Source organism: Trichosurus vulpecula, chromosome 3 (assembly GCF_011100635.1).
Source record: "Trichosurus vulpecula isolate mTriVul1 chromosome 3, mTriVul1.pri, whole genome shotgun sequence".
NCBI classification, from domain to species: domain Eukaryota; kingdom Metazoa; phylum Chordata; class Mammalia; order Diprotodontia; family Phalangeridae; genus Trichosurus; species Trichosurus vulpecula.
Window position 1 is genome coordinate 32865274 of NC_050575.1, and position 6790 is coordinate 32872063.

Sequence of the window (6790 nt, forward strand, 5' to 3'; positions counted from 1 at the left end):
GAAAATATTGCAAGAAGCTGGAAGGAAACAATTCAAGTATTGTAGAAACACAATCAGGATAACACAAGATTTAGAAGCTCCTACATTAAGGGATTAGAGGGCTTGGAATATGATATTCCAGAGGTCAAAGGAGCTAGGCTTAAAACTAAGAATCACCTACCCAGAAAAAAAATGAAGCATAATCCTTCAGGGGGGAAAATGGCTATTCAATGAAATAAAAGACTTTCAAGCATTCTTGATGAAAGACCAGAGCTGAATAGAAAATTTGACCTTCAAATACAAGACCGAAGAGAAGCGTGAAAAGGTAAACAGGAAAGAGAAATCACAAGGGTCTTATTAAAGTTGAATTGTTTACATTCCTACGTGGAAAGATGATATTTATAACTCATGAGACCTTTCTCAGTATTAGGGTAGTTGGAGGGAATAGTCATATATATAGACAGAGGGCACAGGGTGAGTTGAATATAAGAGGATGATATTTAAAAAATAAAATTAAGGGGTGAGAGAGGAATGTATTGGGAGAAGGAGAAAGAGAGAGGTAGAATGGGGTGAATAGAATAAATGGGGGAGAGATAGAATGGAGAGAAATATAGTTAGTCTTTCACAATGTGACTATTATGGAAGTGTTTTGCATGACTACATACATATAACTTTATTGAATTGTTTGCTTTCTCAATTAGGGTAGGTGGGGAGGGAGGAAGGGAGAGAATCTGGAACTCAAAGTTTTTAAAATAAATGTTAAAATGTTAAAAACTGTTTTACATGCAATTGGGAAATAAGACATACATGCAATAGGGTACAGAAATCTATCTTGCCCTACAGGAAAATAGAAGGGAAGGCAATAAGAGAAAGGGGGGCGGTGATAGAAAGGAAGGCAGTTTGGGGGAAGGGGTAATCAGAATGCACACTGTCTTGAGGTGGGGGGAGGGGAGAGATAAGGAGAAAATTTGGATCTCAAAATCTTGTGAAAGTGAATGTTGAAACTAAAAATAAATTAATTAATAAAAAAAATCCTTTTTGAGCTTTTCCAAGAGGACTTTTTGGCTTGAGACCAATTTATATTCCCCTTTGAGGCTTTGCATGTAGACATTTAACACTGTTGTCCTCTTCTGAGTTTATGTTTGGATCTTAGCTGTCACCATACTAGCTTTCTATGATCAGGACTCTTTTTTGGCTTTCTTGCTCATTTTGGAAAGTTGAGCTCTGATCCTGGGATATAACAGGCACTGTCCCAAGCTTCCTGCACTGGGGGCCAGGGACCTGGTCACTGGCTTTCTGCTAGGGCCTTGGGCTAGTGGTTTGCCCACCGCACTAGGGTGGCCTAGCCTAGTCATACCTGTTGTGTCCTGGGTCCCAGGGCTAGCAGTTTGCTGACTGCACTGGGGCTGAAGGCCTCACACCTGGCCTGCTGTACCATTGGCCTGCTGAGCCAGACCTGTATTGCTTTTGTTGCTGATATGTGCTGTGGCTAAGAGCCTCCCGCTTCCTTGCCCAGACACTGCTTGCACTGGGCTACCCTTTTACCTAAGTGAGACAGACTTTTTCTGAAGTATTTCCAAGTTATCTTGGACTGGAAAATTGTTTCAGTCCATCTTTTTGTGGATTCTGTTGCTCCATAATTCTTTTAAAGGCTTGATTTAACATTGCTTCCAAGGAAAACTGGGGAGAGCTCAGGCAACTTCCTGGCTTCTCTTCGCCATCTTGGCTCTGCCCCCAAATGATCAGCGACAATCTCTTAAGTCCTTTCTGACTCTAAACTCTATAAGCTAGGAAAAAGGGATATGCATTTGGGAATTATAGATTGTTAGTTATAATTAAACTTCATGACACTCATAAAGATTTTTTGTTTGTTTAAGATCTATGTTTTCATTGGTATGAACTTTCAACTCCCACTGAAGAAACTCCCTCCACCAGCTCTTTACCAATGCAGAGCTTTACCAGCTCTGGAATTTATAGTCTCAGAGAGCTTGCCCAAAGGCCCTGGGAGTTCAAGTGTCTTATGCAGAGTTATACAATCAGTATGTGTCAGAAATAAGACTTAAAAATAGATCTTCTTGACTCCACCAGTCACTCTCCATCCACTACCCCCACGTTGTTCTACAAAGATAGAAGGATCCATTTTAGGAACAAGAAAGTAAGAATTTTATTTAGAAAGTCTTCAGACAGAGACAAAGCATCTGTCTCAATTATCTCATTACTCAGTTTTCCATTCTCTCCTCCATTAGCGGGAATTCTGAGTATGAGGTTAACTAAGAGACAACCTGAGGCAATCACCACCCCTGAATCCAGGGCAAGGGGCCTCCCTTGAGGAGGTCTCATGAGACACCACTACGCAGAAAGGGAAGCCAGAGACCCCACAACGTTGGAGTGAGTGAAGCTGATCCTACTAGGGCCGCCATGTTGGAATGGGGAGCTGCATGGGAGAAAGGAAGGCATTCGCTCAATCCTACTATCTTTAACCAATTTTTTGTAGACTAAGTTTGAGGTTCTGTTGTCTCTGTATCGCTGAAGCCTGCCTGTGGCTTTACCTTAAAGACTTTTGCTTTTAGGTTACCTTGCCTTATTTATGGCGCCTGCTTAAGGAATTTTATGGTATCCCCAGACTCAATCAACATGCAAAGGGAAGGACGTTATCACAGCACTATGAAGGTTAGGGCCCTAATCAACTGTTAAGTTCTCATTCTACGGCTAGCAAATTTAGTCATTTTGTTCCTCTTGTCTCTGTGATTTGGGATACTACACTAGGGATACAAAGAAAGACAAAAGCATAATCCCTGCCATCAAGGAGCTCGACAACAAGGAAAAAAATTGTATATACAAAATAGATACAGGATAAAAAATAGAGATAATCTGGAGGGAAAACATTAGTATTCAAAGGGATCTGAAAAGGCTTCTTGTAGAATTTTTATTAGATTTGAGCTGACTCACAGGAAACCAGGAAAGCCAGGAAGCACCACTGAGAGTAAGAGCAGCTAGATGGTACAGTGGATACAATGCCAGGCCTGGAGTCAGGAAGACCTGAGTTCAAATCCAGCCTGTGTGTGACTCTGGGCAAGTTTTTTAAACCTTGTTTGCCTCAGTTTCCTCATCTGTAAAATGAACTGGAGAAGGAAATGGCAAGCTACTCCAGCATCTTTGCCAAGAAAACCCCAAATTTGTTCACAGAGTCAGACACAATCGAAACAACTGAACACCAACAAATGGTGAGAAAAAAGAACATTATAGGCAAGAAGGACTCTAGTGAACATGCAGAGGCCGGAAATAGAGTGTTATGTTTGAGGAACAATAAGTAGGTCAGTATTACCGGATCTTAAAGTATAAGACACCTGGAAGGGGAGGAAGGGGATGGACTGTGAAAGGCCTCAGAATCTAAAGAGAGGATTTAATCCTGGAGGTAATAGGGAGCTAATGAAATTGAGTAGCATTACGTGGTCAGATTTTAGACTTAGGAAGATAACTTGGACAGCTGAATTGTGGATTGACTAGAGTGGGGCAAGACATAAGGCAGGGAGACCAACCTAAAGACTATTTCCATAGTCCAGGTGTGAGGTTACTGGGAGTGGTCAAGGTTACTTACAATGTCAAAGGATAAAACAGGGTATATTCAAGGTAGAACTTGAACTCTTGTCTTCCTGGCTTTGATGCAAGGTCTCTAACCATTATACCATGTTGTCTTTCTCAGTGGTGGACATTTAGGTGAAAACCAAAAGTGACGGAAAAGAAGTGGCATTGTCAATCAATCGTTCAATAAGCATTTATTAAATACCTCCTATATGCCAGCCACTGTGCTAGGCACTGGTAATACAGAGATAAAAATTAAACAGTTCCTGTTCTCAGTAAGCTTATACTATATCAACATGTATACATATAAGCATATGTACAGAATAAATATATATGGAAAAATGCAAAACAAATACAAGGTGCTTAAATACAATATATTTAGGGAGACAGGAGCCCAGCAGGTGAAGAGGGATTGTGACAGGCATGATTGTGTTTGGTGGGTTTTGAGCTCCATGTTGAAAGAAGTGATTTTATAGGACAGGGAAGAGGAGGGAGTACGTTTTTGTCATGGGTGTGAGGCAGTACAAAAGCACAGGATCAAGAGACAGAGCGCTGCGTATGAGGAACAGAGACAAGTCCAGTTTAGTGCGACTATGGAGTATAAGAAGATGGAAGTAACGTATAATGAGGCTGGAAAGATAAAAAGTTGGAAAGCTAACTTGTAAAGGACTTTAAGAACCAAACAGAGGAGTTTACTTTTGCACTAGAGGCAACAGGGAACCACTTGAGTTTATTGAGTAGGGGAGTGCTATGATAAGCTCTACGTTTAGGGGAAATTATTTTGATAGCTCTTCAGAGGATGGATTGGGTTGAGGGAGATGATTGAGGCAGGAAGACCAATTAGGAGGCTGTTACAATAGTCTAGGTTAAGATGATGAAGGCTTGAACTACGGTGGTGATTGTGAGAGTAGAATTAAAAATCAGATCTAAGAGGTATTTCAGAGGTAAAAAAAAAGATTTGGCAACTAATTGGATCTATGAGGTAAGGGAGAATGAGGAGTAGAAGGTGATGCCAAGGTTAGGTGCCTAGAAGCCTAGATAGTGGGCCACAACCCCAGGAACTCTCAGGCCCTCCACCCATCATTCCATCTGTCAGTCCACCCATCAGCTTCTCTGGCCACCATTGCTGACAAAGAAGCAGTTTTCGATGATGCTGTACAAGAATGAGTAATCAGTGAGGAATGTAAAATATGGAAAAAATACCCCTTTTCTCTATGATTTAGTGATGACCCATCCCCAGAGTAGCCCAGCCTGACTGCACAGTGGCTTCCAGATGTAATCAGACCTGAAGGGAAAGATTTCAGCCTTCATTGACTTGTCGTGGGTGCACACACTTCAGATGAACAGAACCATCTTGCGATGGGCAGTGAGCAACTCTCCAGTAATGATGCTCGGTTTAATGCCTCTTGCTATGACAGTGAGAAAGGAGAATTTGTGGGCTTGGCTCAGTTAGTGGGAAAATTGAAACTGAAATCAAAATTAATCATGGAGGAGAAGCAATCAGTTCCCATCGTACGCTCAAGAATCCTTGCATTATCGCAGCAAGGACTCTTTTCACTGGCGTACTTGTTTTCAACTACGGCAAGCTCCCTTCAAAACCAGACCCTTCTGGGAAGTATAACCCAGACATGTGTCTCTATGGGCATCAAAAGGAGGGCTATGAGCTATCATGGAGCCCAAATTTCCGTGGGCATTTGCTTAGTGCATCAGATGATCATACCATCTGCTTGTAGGACATCAGTGCAGTTCCAAAGGAAGGGAAAATGGTGTATGCAAAGACCATATTCACAGGACACACAGCAGTAGTCAAAGAGGTTTCTTGGCACATGCTCCATAAATCTCTCTTCGGATCAGTTGCTGATGATCAGAAGCTTAAGATCTGGAACACATGGTCAAACAATACTTCTAAACCAAGCTACTCAGTGGATGTCCACACTGCCAAAGTAAATTTTCTCTCTTTCGATCCTTATGGTGAGTTCATTTTTACCAAGCGGAATCAGCTGATACAACAATTGCTTGTAGGATCTTAGAATTCTAAAATTGAATTTATATTCCTTTCAGTCACATAAGGATGAAATATCCCAGGTTCAATGGTTTCCTCACAATGAAACTATCTTGGCTTCCAGTGGCACTGACCACAGGCTAAATGTCTGGGACTTGAGTAAAATTGGAGAGAAGCAGTCCCCTGAAGACACAGAAGATGGCCACCAGAATTGTTCTTTATTCATAGTGGTCACATTGCCAAGGTATCTGATTTCTCCTGGAATCCCAATGAATCTTGGGTTATTTCTCTGTATCGGAAGACATTATCAGGCAAGTCTGGCAAATGGCTCTTCCAATCACAGACTTTGTGGTCTTGGCCAGAGTTTTTAATGCCTCAGGCCAGATAATTCTGCTTCTGCATAGACTAATGAAAGTATTGCTTAAAAACCTTGGAAAATATTGTCATAGCTGAGAACATATACAATGACGAAGACCCTGAAGAAAATGTGGATCCAGAGAGACAGGAATCCTAGACATGTGTACACTGGTGCTCATTTTTAGATTTCCCTTTCTTCCCAACCTGAGACTGATTTAACACTGGTTTTGAGACACTTTTTTGTCCAGACATTGTTCTATAGGCATCTGTTAACCCAGAGAGTGAATGATTTCTGACTATTTATTGTGGGGGGGGCGGGGCTTGACTCAGCAGAGTCACAGACCCATATTTAATTTATTTCCAAGGACTTTTTCTGAGCAAATACAGCTCTAAAATCTGATTTAGCCACAGGAAATGGACCATGAGTGTTTTATTTTTCTTCCTATGCCATAACTGCAAGTTTTTCAGGCTAATTTAAGTAAAATTAGGATGGGTTGGGATTTATATCCAAATGAGGAGTCTGAGCCACTGAGGTGTTAGCATAGCAAGATGTCTGAACTGTTTCCCTCCTTTATAGAGACTCAAAGACTAAAACTGGCATGGCTAACCTTCTAGGATACAGATCATCCCTGCTGTAGATTGGCCTATGCCTGCTGTTTCTTCTATAACCAGTCAGAACTTCTTTCTAAATTTTTTTTTGTTTCATTTAACTTTTTTTTTCTTCCCTAGTGACTCTCTCCTTCCATTTCTCATTTGGTGGGGAACATACAATCATGTGATATGTTGTACCTGTACCTCTAAAATATCTTTGTTCACTTTGTCATATAGTTTTGCTCTCTAATAAATTTCTTTAACATGTTTTCATATTAT

At 41.1% G+C, this 6790-nt stretch overlaps 1 pseudogene; it reads left to right on the forward strand.

The window, feature by feature from the left end:
* Nucleotides 1–4154: 4154 nt before the first annotated feature.
* Nucleotides 4155–6077, forward strand: LOC118841984 (annotated as a pseudogene).
* Nucleotides 6078–6790: the final 713 nt, after the last annotated feature.